Source organism: Anticarsia gemmatalis, chromosome 5 (genome assembly GCF_050436995.1).
Source record: "Anticarsia gemmatalis isolate Benzon Research Colony breed Stoneville strain chromosome 5, ilAntGemm2 primary, whole genome shotgun sequence".
Lineage (NCBI taxonomy): Eukaryota > Metazoa > Arthropoda > Insecta > Lepidoptera > Erebidae > Anticarsia > Anticarsia gemmatalis.
The window spans coordinates 7,315,057-7,329,145 of record NC_134749.1 but is presented as its reverse complement, the minus strand read 5'-3'; the positions used below and the strand labels follow the sequence as shown (position 1 = coordinate 7,329,145).

General features: G+C 33.9%; 1 protein-coding gene across 1 annotated transcript in view; it reads right to left on the bottom strand.

The window, feature by feature from the left end:
- The window catches only part of LOC142973000 (chymotrypsinogen 2), a 38,343-nt gene extending 30,682 nt beyond the window's left edge, over positions 1-7,661 (bottom strand). The window contains exon 1 of the mRNA XM_076114497.1: positions 7,515-7,661. The gene's annotated coding sequence lies outside the window, so the exon portion shown is untranslated. The remainder of the gene's footprint in view (positions 1-7,514) is intronic.
- Between the last annotated feature and the right edge of the window lie 6,428 nt (positions 7,662-14,089).

Here is a 14,089-nt window from a genome sequence, read left to right as displayed (position 1 = left end):
AATTAAGGAACAAAACAAATAAAAATATGAAAGAAGAATAAGTACCAACGGCAAAAGCGTAGACAACTAGAACAACTTAATTATAACTGTCATAGTATCAAGTAATACAAGTCTTTCCTTGGTAAAATGGGTATGACATCGCAAAGAAGTAACGTATACAGTAAACATTCTTATAATATTATCAAAAATATATCTAAACATAGTAGACACGTGCTCGGTTATATAGTCCAAGAACTTGGTAGAGATCCTTGACATGCACGATTTATCTAGTGTAAAAATATAAAAGCTGTGTATTTTCTAGAATAAAATATCGCTACTAGACAGATTATCTGCAATTGCATAAGCCTGCGGGTCACAAATGTACTAAATTCTAAATTTTGTACACCTCCGCCACCCGCGAATGTTTCATACAAGGCTCTCTTCTGAGTGACTGGACTATAATAGTTTGACGACAGGGCGCCGGGCGCGGCCGTGATGTGAGGCATGTAAGGCTACCAAATATCTGCGTCCTCATCTAAGTGTCATTAATTTCTTTGGTCTCCAGCTGCGCATAAACAATATGCGTACACCATTTTGAATTAATTGCACTCGTGTCAAAGACAAGTGCTTAAAATTAATTACGTTCCAAATGTGGTGTGAAATCGATTATGATCATTTGATTGGCGTTTGAGTTCATTATTAATGAACTTTTTCTAGTATGCGATGATATATTTAAATTCTGACAAAATAAGTACGTTGTATTTTTATAAAGTTCGTTTATAAACATGATACAACCTAATCTCTATAAAGAAGTATTGAAAAATGTATCATCGTCTATTCCGCATGCATGAAAGTAATAAAATAGACATTTCCCGCTCTAGGTATAATCCATATTGTAGTACCTATTTCTATTCGAATCGTAAGATACAAGTCTACAACACAATCGAATCGATGTTTTAACAAATACATAGTTTATTTTGAAGGACGTTCTCAACAAGGTTTAGTCGTTTACCAGCAGTAACGGAGCTCTAATTGAAATGAATAAATTAAATTGATCACTCGTTTGAATGATCGTCCTAATGTATTTCAGTCAACGCTTCCCCTTAATACCAGTTACAAGTTCACTAACCTACTTTATTAGATGGTGTCAAACAGATGTTATTCTTACAACTATTTAGTTTTTATCAACCTAAAAAAGATCTTGAATGTAGGTACAATATTAGAGGGCATTCCCGTTACCTAAATTCCATAAACATTTCCTCACTAAATCACGCACTGAAGGGATCGTCCATTATGTAAATAAATCGAGCTTCCACCGATATGTAAGATTGATTATTTACTCGTATTTTTCATAGCGGCCCTAAACTGAATCACTCCTCTAATGATGTGCCGTTTTTCAAGACTCGGGATCGTACGGCCGACTTCGTGGAAGGTTACGGAACTTGACGCACTCAATATAGTATAATCATTTTATAAGTTAATCTAATGAGTATATTCCTCTCGAGGAAATTCTTTTGAGTTGTGCTGGAACTTTCACATTCTTAGATTTTCTGTTTTTGCTGCCATAGACATTTTAATGAACTTATTTCGACTTACATTAGACTACTACTATTAAACAAAGAATTGCTTCAAAACAAAGTATGATAAATGTGTTGATATCTTTCTTTTTACATCCGATATAAAACATTAGTTACACAACGATTAATATGTTACAACTAATCAAATGTTCCCAATTCATTATCACGCTGCCTCTTAACCTATATACCAGTTGACTATTAGTTTACTTTAAGGGAAGTGTTTAGAGCAGATAACGACTGAATACAAATTGACTCGATGATCAAACTAACCAGTATCTAGTAGCTATTTGATTTGAACTCGAACTAGTTTTATTGATGAAAAATACCTTCCTAATGGGCGGAAATAGCGTATGTTTCAGTAACACCGATAAATCAGAGGCACTTGTCGGATAATAATATATGTTAGTAGTGATGCCCTACATACAGTCCTACAAACGTTCGGTCGTGGATCAACGCACACATGCCAGTACAGTACGTAGGTACTTGTACTACGACGTTCCCGAGACTCAGAACTAATAGATTTTAACAAGATATAGTAGATTAGTCGACTTCCGACGACGTCGGTAGTTTCAAAATTAGAGATTTATTGCCAACATCCTGAATTAAGGTACATTTAAAGTTAAAGTTGCTTTTATTATAAAATACTGTTTTGCCTCTCTTGAAAACTTTCAAGCGGACGTTAAGCGGACAGTAGAATTTATTATATATTTTCTTGTGCAAATTCGCAGTGAGGATAAAATTGCTGTTTTTCCAAGTTATTCGCAATATTCTGTTGCAAATACACAAATCAGCTACTTGTTCCTTCGCTCCAACCCTTCAAAGTTGAGAACAAACGTACGATAAATTACAATCAGGTACCATTAGGTACTTGTTCTTTCCATCTCCCCTTGTATTTAATGTTACATTGATTCCTTTTCAAATTGAACGGAAATGTAAAAATATTTTCTAATCGACTATTCAGTATGTAGCTATATAATTTAGTCTTTTAAATATATTTAGTTTTGATTGTTTACTTAAGAAGCAAAAAACTATTTTTTTATTATGTAACTCGTAAAGACATTTTTTGTCAACCTAATTGTCTTGTTACTTTAACAATGTTTTACCTCATTAGACAAAACAATACAAAGAAAAATATTAGTTTCCTAAGCTTTATCTTTTAATAAACGCTGTACCTCAAGTAGAGCCTAGCGCACAAAATATTGCATGTCACGGCCAATCTAAATGAAGACTTCATTGTTATAACAATGTTCCTTGTAATAATATATTATGTATCTTCTTATAATTAGATACCTTTATAATATCTTTACCTTGGTCTAGGTAATAGGTACATGGTAGTAATTGTGTTTTTTATGATTTTCTCTCCTTTTTCCTAAGGGCGCTTTCCCACTTTATCGTGACGACAAATAATCGTGTAGTTTTAAGTGTCGTGGCTATGTTTAAATTGAGCTGTTCACATATAGAACTACACGATTTCGATCGTTACGACAGTAAGTAGTTTAGTGGGAACGCGCCCTTATATCTTTATTTAACCATAGATGTTAAGACGGTAACGTACAAAACATGTAAACGACTTTTACAAAAACATAGTTAACGGTTATTTTCTCGGATTAACATGAATATTTGCTTAAAAAGTTGCTATTCCTCAGCCGTTGTTACCGATGCCTTGTTTATAATTTCATCAAAACATAAATAGATTATTCTGACATAATACTCTGTACAGCTTGACATAAAATGTAGCTGCATGCTTTTGCTGTAGCCCTTTGTTGCTGATATATGTACTGACTAGTTATTAAGTTCCGTATTTGTGATGTTTATTTATGTGTAACAAAAATAAATGAAATGGTTTAAATGTTTTATAAAGTGCAACTATCGTATCATAAGGTTTATTCACTGTACGTCGATCCTTTTACACTGGTTATAAACTCGAGTTCAATGACTGCAGTACATACGTGTAAAAAACTTTATTGAAGCTGAAATACGTAACATTTTATAATATCATAAATGTAAATGTGTTACTACAATGAAAACGTATTATGTAATCTTTAAATAATAGCTACTATACCGTTTTGTCCTAATGACTCCATGTCATCTTCGAAATTAGGCCTACTGAAACATCGACCTTGGAACTAAACAATCGAATACCGTCATCTCCTGCATATATTACTCATAAATTAATTGTTTCATAACGATACAACCTATAACAAGCTAAAATTAATTTATGCTCCATAAAATTATTATAGAACGTTTAGATCATAATTTTCCAATTAATTTTTGGGGGTACTAGGAAAATAACATATATCAAATACATTGCCCAATAAACTATTAACAATTATGTATGTACATACAATGCGTACATTTCCTGCTAACAATGTTTTGATTCTGGTTAGTGGTCAATATTAGTAGTGCATTACTCATAGCATGTACCAATAGGAATGTATTTACTATCAATAACAAATAGTGTTTGTTTAGTAGCGTTTACAACAGTTTCATGGTTATATTAATAGAAGCTAAATTACATGAGTTATATTTATCAAAAGATAACCCTTAAAAGATAAATCCTAATTTATATAACTTTTCTGTACTTCGAAAAGCCTACATTAATTGCAGTAAAGCTGACATGTTCTTTTAATTACCTCGTACTTTCGTATAATATTAATTAGAGACCTTTAGCGCTAGGTTGACGGTAAAAGCTTTTAACGCAGCGATGTTCACAAACTTCACGCTTACCGAGTTGCAGCGAGTGCGGAAAACGACTTATATGTTATTTAACTTAAATAAAGTAAGCTGTAAGTTCAACTCAAGTCACAAGTAAAAGACGTCGCGGGTTTCAGCGAGGGCTGCAAATGCTTACACTTAAATAGATTTAGTATTTACCGCTGAGCCTCACGAACGACCGACATTTTGGCATTGCTGCCAACTTTAGGATAATATTTTTAAATTTAAGATACTACATTATGCATGTAATGTGGCTTTTGGGAATATTTAGTACAACGCATAAAATGTTTATTCATTAACCAGGCTCAAAACGGTTTTTTTACCAGTATTTTGAATATTATCAGCATGTTATTATGTTTTTGTATCACACTATGACATGTAGGTTTATTGATAAAAGAAACGTACAATATCGCTGAAAGAAGTTAATGCACCTAAGATCCTTGAACTATACTGTCTGACCAAAAAATGTAGCACGTAATGTTGATTCAATTGTTTTAACAATGATTATTCGATTAATAATATCATTACAAAGATATTTTACACAATACATCACTACATGGTTGTACAAACATTTACACTGACAGCATTGCAAATGGAATAATGATATTCAGCATGTCTAACGTTATAGAATAGATCAGTGGCGTACCTAATTAACTCGAGAGTCGAGACTACGGGGGAGTTGTGTATATTCATGTGTCAATAAGTCTGAAACAGCGTTCAACTGAGAGAATTTCTTAGCACTATCTGTGAATTCTGGTGTAAGAAACTTTGACGTAATATATGTAGTTTCGACAGCAGCCGTGTTGTGTTTGAGCCTCGTCGTGCTAAACTACACTGGTGCCGAGCCAGACCGTCTGCCAGAACTGTATACACGACTTATTGTATAAACGTTTATGTTTGTTTAGCTATGTAATTACGCCAGTAGCGTTTTAGCGATTGTATATGCATATTAATTATACATTTCAGGAGTCTATTTAGATTTTAACTCAAACACGAGGAAAGTATCGAATTCAAAATCTTAGAGTTCTTGTATTTTAAACGGTGTGGGCATTTATACAAACGAACGGATACAGACAGTAAATAGAATACAGTAGTCGTCGGCAATACCCTAAATTGTTTCCAATATAACTTAACCAAAAGAGCACTGAAATAGAAAAGTTTAATAACTAGAAATGCGAGTGAACGCGGGTAGGATTCAGTTTGAGTGCCTTACGCTCATTGAGTACCATTCACAGAATCCGACCAAAGGCAATCTTAGCCAACGATTGAATTCCTGGAGTTATCGTTGAGCCAAAGTATAAATCTTAGAGCTTTTACGCTATGAGTAGAGTGAGAAGCCTTGGGAGTCTTTTAATTAATTTTATACAATAAAATGGAAATATAGAACTTTTCCACCTTTCATAAAAGTTGAAGCATTGCGTTTATGATCGTGCAAGTCATAAACTTGTATCAAAACTGTTGCTATGAGAAAAACTTGACTTATTATTAGTCTATTTCTCTCGTCTTTGATTTACAAATCAACCGTTATGGGAACATCTCCGGGTAATATCAACTCGTATATTGTACACGATGAAGTGAACTATAAATAACTCGTCTATGTCAGATTTAAGAATGCTTTATTGAAGTATTGGCATTCGACATACGTCTTGGAAAACATTATGTTGCTACACACAACTTTTGTTAAGCTTAAATACGTGCCTATTGTGGCATCTCACATTTTCCTAAGTCAGGGAAGGTCAAGACCGAATGAATTCAGTACATGCGTTATTGTGATTTCCTTATTTTTCTTGTCCGCGATTTGACCACACTTTTCATTTCCTTTAACCTTTTTTACTGCTCAATATTTTTGATGTCCCTCTTTGGTCCCTTTTTTGTTCAGGATTTTTTCAATTGTACCTCAGCAAAGAAAAATCTCGTATTTAACATTTTCCGCGTTTCGTATAAGAAAACAAATAGATTGTTCAGGTGTTCTATTGTTTAATATTTTGTGCTTCACTTCAATATCTGTATCAAGAGAAGTCAAGTTTAAGGTTACGTGCAAGATACGTATAGTTTCGTTACATGTTTAGGTTCGAGAATGTTTAACTGTTGTAGCTGCAAATAAAACTATGCATTTGAAGGTTTTTTATTTTATCATGACGTTTCGTTAATGCAGATACCTGTACCTAAATACAAAATATGTATATAATATATTATTTCAAATACTGCGTCAAGTATATCTCTAAATTTCGGAAAGTAATTCTATAGTTTCGATAATTGTACTACTACAATTATTTGCACATGACTCTATTTTCACGGCCCAATTCATTGATTTGATCCAATTTAGATTCTCACACAACTAGGTTTACGTCATGACCTTTAAAAATGAAGATCGAAAAGGACAGATATACGGCCAAAAACTACCGTTTATGTGATACTTAAGTCTCTTGCTATAATATTTAATACAATACAGTAATAATAATATTATACATAGTTGTTTTAACATCTGTATAAATAAAAAATCAAAGGTTTTGTTGAAGGTCTTACACGCGGATTCCCTTGGCCAGTGGATAACCTGTTTCCTAATCTCTGTGTCCTAATGAATCAGCCTAGAAATAGATTCCAATCTAGATCGCACTGTAATTGAATGTGTAATTAATTTATCAATTCTGATTTGTAATTGGTTTTTTATCCGTTATTCTAGTTTTTGCCGAGTTTGAGAACTGTTATAACCAGTAATGTTTGTTACCTTATATTTTGATTCGTCACCTACTTCAATAGATATCGAAACACGTAGGCATTGTCAAAGAATTCAGTATTTAAATTGATACTATTAAATGGGTCTGTAGCGAACGGAAAGGTTGCTAATTATTTTTATTACCTACCGAAAAAAATACAATTAGTAATTCGAATACTTGTAAAATTGTTCTTAAATTTACAGAGGGCAAGTTAACTGAAGGTTTTTTTTCAATTTTCCTTTACTTTTAAGAATACATAATGTATTAAAATGAAAATCAACTTTCAAAGTAAATTGCCTTTCGTATAATTAACTTTGTTTACATAAAATATTAACTTCTTCGGATTCGACAACCATTAAAATGTAATAGATTTTGACACTGTAAAGTTGATTGGATATTTTTTACAATTTATTGCTTGTTATAATGTAACAATAAAATATCTACGTAATATTTGATTATAAATTTTAAATACGTGCTGTTTAAAAATAACGTTATATAAAACAGTAAAATATAAGAGTAGTCTTACCTCAAACGATAGGCTGTTTATGAGATAGACACAACATCGATGCTCTGATAACAAGTACGGTTACACTAACAGATAGCGGAGATCGGGCCACCACGCTCACGACTAGAGGAACACTGGGACAGGCGCGCGCGCAGCTCGCCGTGTGCCTCCGCGCGACTGAACTATATACCACACTTTAACATTGTTATTTAGAGAGTTCAATGTTACGCTTTTGGGCACTATTTTCAATTAAGCGGCACATACTGATAAGTGTAATTTAATTATATTATAGTACAGATATGCCTGTATCGACCTGCAAAGGCTATCTATCCCCTCCGCAACAAAGAGCTTTGTTTACTTATCGATTATTCACTCAAGAATTGCCTATCCCAAGATATGAAACTTCCATAACGATTATCGGCAAGCCAAACACTCACTTATATTTATTTATGTTAGATTAACTAGAAACGCATACCTAGTTGCCTATTAGATACTGAGATTATTACAACGTGTTTGTAGAGCCGAAAACCCAGATAGAGTACTAATTGCTGTTGTTCTAAGTAGTTAGTAATCTTAGTAATAGGCACTGAAGTCAAAGTACTTACTTATTATGCGTAATCCGATTTCGAACATTATCGTGAGTGACGTACTAGACTAGGTCGAACAAAGTCAAATAAAACGTACGCACCTAAAATATAGCGCCTAATTGTTAATGAACAATTTTGATTGTAAAGAAAAGCCGACAAACAATTATTTCCAAACGAACTTTAGTTCACTCATTAGCCCAGGAACAGGTTCTCGGAAACGAGTCAAATCAAGAAAAAGATTGTTGTTAATTAAAAGAACTGTATAACAATATTAATACTCGCAGATTATTTGAATACGGGAAGTGATAACGGTGGGGCCATTGACCGCGTAATCAAATGTTTAAACAGCTTCCACGAGATGTAGGCGACGCGATAATTCTTACTTTTTCTTTTGTAATACCTTTTGTTGATTAATTCTGAGAATCTACAAGTACATTACGGCATCGTGTTTATTTAAACAGATCTCTTTACGTGGAATCATTCAATTATCCCACAATTGATGTTTCCTTCCCAGTGACGTCTTTTGATAAACTTATTTTCCCGTCAGTCAGAATTTAAATACTACCTCCCACAAGTGTCTATTTTTTGTCAGGAACATAGTACTATTTGAGTATAATATTAAGTATAAAATAAATTAGTAATATTCCGTTTGAAATTCGACCATCAATATTATAATTACACTTTTAAATAAAATTACAAGACAAAATACAGATACACATAATAATATACTTTCCTACAAAATGTTAACAAAATTAAGAAGTTGAACTACTTTTGTTGACATTTTCCCTGAATGTTTCTGGTCCCGTATCTTATGCACCCTCGCCGGTGACCGTAATCTGCCTATAAAAAACCCCTTGAATTTGGCCTTTACACCGGCTGCGACAAACTCCAATCACTGTAACTTTATAAAAACGCAAAGCAATGGCAATGTTTAGGGTTCCCTCGGGATCGGTAAATTTCCTTAGGGCCACGATCACCTTAATCAGCAACAAAATAGAGGCATAGAAAAGGTTCCTTGCCCTTTTCTCCTTATTAAAGCACGTACGAAAACACTTGATAGAGGTTGTGGCGAGTATTTAATATCTATCACAACATTGATTTTGGGGCCAAAACTCCACGCTGTACCTCTCTTAGTCTTATCTAATTAAATATTGTATTGTAGAGGTATATACTGTAACAATATATTTCAAAAATAATAATGCCATGACTTATCTTTTTCAAAATGGAAATTATTGACCCCTTTTAGATTCCCGTATTATTCAATTACTCGGATCAAATTTAAATTTATGCTGAAACGCTCCCCGAAGAAAAAGCCCAGTAACAAAAGGTCACTTTAATGTTTTGAAAAGGGTTACATTATAATTTCTGTTTTTAGCTACAACATCTTAATTCTCCTCAATAGAAACCATAGCAATGTAGGATTAATTCGTGAACATATTTTTAAGATACCTAAATTAAAATTAAAAATACAAGTAGTAACAAAGTCATCTATAAGGCTAATTTTCTGATATAAAATTAGATATACGGCTAATCTATATGGCCTAAAGTCTCATATTAAATTAATAGTCGCATAAATCAGTGATATCACCATTATACGCATAATTAAGCCATTAGCAATCACATTATGGGCCGGATTAGCTGGAAATGAAAACAGTTAATAAGTGTAAGCTTCCTATCAGTAAATGGAAATTATCTTTTAAAGGCTATAGTCGATAGTTATGGCAGTGTTTAGATCGCCATCAAAGATTAGTATTAATCAGGTATTTTTAACCGTCGCGTCCGAGAATAGAGCCACCCCGTGTCATACAAACGTCGAACGTATCAACGTATTGACAGAGTATCAAGGAAAGTTTTTGTTCATTATTGAACGGATAACATGGAAATTTTTAACTCTATGGATTGTAAGAGACTTTAGCTATATAAATCGTAGGTTACCATAATCCGTGGTAACTTCCTTTTAGCTATTTATGAGTAAAAAATATAATATATCACACTATGGATGAACTGCAAGATAATATTTCTAAAATGACTTACATTATATACCTTGATAAACCAATAATAAGCATCCCCAAGGAAGTACACACATCAACACTGTCTAGGGATATTTTGTATTTACTCAATTATCTCAAAATTTATTAAAGATAACATGCAACATGTATATATTTCTATAAAGCCCATTTATCTGACTATACTTCAGAATAAAAAAAATCTCTAATTATTTTGCGTTAACAATTTTATATTTAAATAAAGAAAAAACTAAAATAATGGTAAAACTAACAATGAATGTTTTTCTTCAGAAAATGTGAAAAATAAGAAAAAGTCATTGTTTTTAGCAGTTTTGCGAAAAATCAGTAGTCTATAAAGCCATCTATGACATTTATAGCAGTCCTGCAGCGATTTTTCATAATTTGGATAGAGTTATCCAAGTCTTACTGCGGTATATTGTCCCAGGTCCGGCTAAGATGCAAAAAAGTGGCTCTTCCGTTGCAATGTTCGCAGGGAAATTCCTCAAAGCCCTTCTTTGGGGCATACTCCACGCGTGCTCTATGGGTTTTAGGTCAGGTGATTGAGCGAGCCAGCTTAAGACCGATTTGTCGTGTTCCTGCGACCATCTCGTCACCGCTCTTGCTGTGTGCGGACGGGCGTTATCGTGAATGAGGGTGAATTCTTGGCCCATTTGAAGTTTATGGGGGTCGATTATCGGCATTAGCACCTCATTACGGTATTTTTTAGCCGTAATGGTGATTCTGATCCAAACGCGATCTGTTCGGCCACCGAGAATAATTTCCGCCAAAACCATCATTGTCCCGCCGTGCTATGAATGGACTTCCTGAGGATATTGCAGACAGCTATCACTACCAGAGACTCGCCAAACACGTACTCTACATGAATCGAAATGAAAACCGAACCGGGACTCATCGGTAAACAGTAATACAGACTACGGGTTATCATCCCAAAGCAAAAGTACAGGGAACCCACTCTAGTCTTCGTCCGCGATTTCCTCAGCAGAGTGCTGGAGTACGAAGCGGTCTGCGAGCGTGAAAGTTATCTTCATGCAGCATTTTCTTCGCAGTTTAGTCACTCACAAGCAACTGGTGCTCTGACTGGAGCCTCCGAACCAACTGCATGGCCGTAACATTTGGTTCTCTTCTCACGGTAATTTGCAAAAATCGGTCTTGTCGATAAGTGGTTATTCGCTTTCCTCCTCGATATCTTTCAACCACTTCACTAGTAGCACGGTAGGATGACTATAACCTAGATATCACGTTTTGTCTTGTTCCAATCTCGTCAGCAATACTCCGTTGAGCAGCCACAGCGTAGAGCACTCCCACTGCCCTTAGCATTGCTGATCTCGTTATATAGCGCCGCTGCATTATGCACACAATAGATTTAAGTCGAAATTAATCGATAACTTGTAATAAAACTTCAATCTGGCACAAAAAAATATCCCGATACTACAGTAGTTAAACAAAACTTGCGGACTTCGCAACCATTATGCCGCGTAAATATTTTATTTTTAATTATTTTTTATAAATTCAAATTTAGAATCATCCAAAAAGGTTTAAAAAATAGTCTTTTATCAAAAGATTTTTAAACTGGCCTGGTATTTTTTGAGTTTAAGAACTTTATACAAAATATCCCTAGACGGTGTTGATGTGTGTAGTATTTATCCACCGTTTGAGAAAAATGACCGGTTACTATCGTAAATTATTCCAAAAGAGACCTCTCCAAAATCTGTAACGCATTTTATAATTCCCATGGGAAATAACGAGTGGGGTTTATTTAGCGGTGCTAAAAACACATACGGATACTACGGTTAGTAGCTAAAGCTGCAAGATTCCCATAGCCCTTCACTTCTCAATAAATATGATAACCAGACAGTGGGGATTCACAATAATTGTAATAAATCAAAATTTGTTTTGCTTACTGTTCTCTAAGGGATAGAGCCAACTATTTTTAGAATCAGTAAATTTATTCGTAACAGTCTGTAAATATAATATTTATGTAAGTGTTAAAAATAGGTTCGAATAAAAAAGTAATACTATTCTGGGAACAGAATAATTCGAGAATTTAATTTTGTTTGTTGTGGATTCAGACCATAAAACCACCAGACAGTTGACCTATTAAATTATGAAATGATTTCATTAAAACCAAATACTAATATAATATTTTGTCCAGTGAAATATAAACTAGCATGTTTCCTTTCATGTTTGGTTAATGTTTAACAGGACCACGCCTTTTACAATTCACACGAGTCAGTTCGAAAGTCATCTCATGAATAAACACTTTTAAATATGTCTAGATTTCATCAGGATCACACTGAGCGAAGCCTCTATCAACAATAGGAAGCTACAGGTTGTTGTTCAGAGGTAATTATGTCCCAGGTATAATTATATATAGTTCAAAATTATATTCGAGATCAGTAATTATACAGTGTACAGGGCTGTTCCACTCACGTTATCGGGCACTCCTTTCTTCACGTAACCCTTCATTTACATACAAACATGGCATAACGTTAATGAAAATCTTCTTCGAAGGTCATCCCAACATCTTATGCAAAGGATATTAATTGAATTCAAACTACGCTGGTTACAATTAGAGCGAAACGTTAATTTACTTAATAAAGGATATATTACTACAAATTGCCTACAATACGTCATATTAATATAATATATCATACCTTAACTCGGGCGTACGAATATAGAGTAAACTTTCGCGCAAATTAAATTGCAATGAAACTATCAAAACACATTCGGAATAACTAATAAAGTTAGATTAACATGCAAACAACCACTCAGTCACTAGCACCCGACCACGACCAATAAAACTTGATACGAAACGATAGTTGAATACTGGCCAGTTAATTTGCAATATACACGAATGGGAATACATACTTTGAATCTCTCTAGACATAATATCCAAAAATAACCTAGTCTAGACCTAAGTCGATACCGTATTTTAGCTAATAGCGGTTGAAACATAATACGATGTTCATCGTTAAATATATTTTCTTGTTTATCTTAGCTTTTATATTAAGAAGAGGGCACTTTTATAAAGGCTGGTTATGCCAGATTAATATTGAGCAAATATCTTGAATTGGTGCCCAGAACACTCCTTGGCTTTTATAAGCATTCAAGATATTTTTTGTTCCAGTCATGTTAGCGGTTGCACTGTATGTACAGAAGTTCTTATGAAAACTTCGTCTGACTGAAAACGTTTTTCCGTATGATATTTTATGACCTAATACAATACCACTAAGTGTATACAATACTTCACTGTAATAACAGTAATAAAATATATTCAACGCGCAAACCGACACGATATAAATTATGGTTTAGTATCGAATGTCAATTCAAATCCAGTCTGGTGAATATAGACAGCCGATTAAGCGGGGCTCGGTGCATGTTAAGCGGAACTTATTGGACTCGTTTAGATAAAATTCTCGTGCGAAATTAATAATTTAAGCAGCCACGCCGAGCCGCCACTCCTGTAAGAAAATACGAACCGAGTTTAATTATTATCGGCAGCTTAATTTTCTTATTTACTGTAAGCTTGGCTTATTGCGTTTTATTGTAATAGATATTATATGGCTTACAAATTATTCAGACCCGTAGAAAATTCAATTTCCTTTAGGGAAATTTAATGCCTTTTAAAAGAGTTGGGAGGATAATAAAATGCGCCATTATTAAGTTGGGCGTGAATTACCGACATGTGGTTACAACACGGCGTGCAAAAGCATTCACACGGCGACCGACACACTTTATGTTAAGTGAATATTCCGTTTAACTCTGTAAAATTGAATACTATAATTATGTAGCATTGCAGAAAAAGATCAGAATAACGATACCAATATATCGTTGCATTATTTTAACAATAAATATTATCTACGAAGTTATTTCCACATGTTTTTAGTATGTTCAAGTGAATCCAATCATAGGTATAATTGGTATAGTTTCCTTGTAGAATGCTAGAGGGCAGATGTCGGACAGGCTTATTTTTGTGCACAAG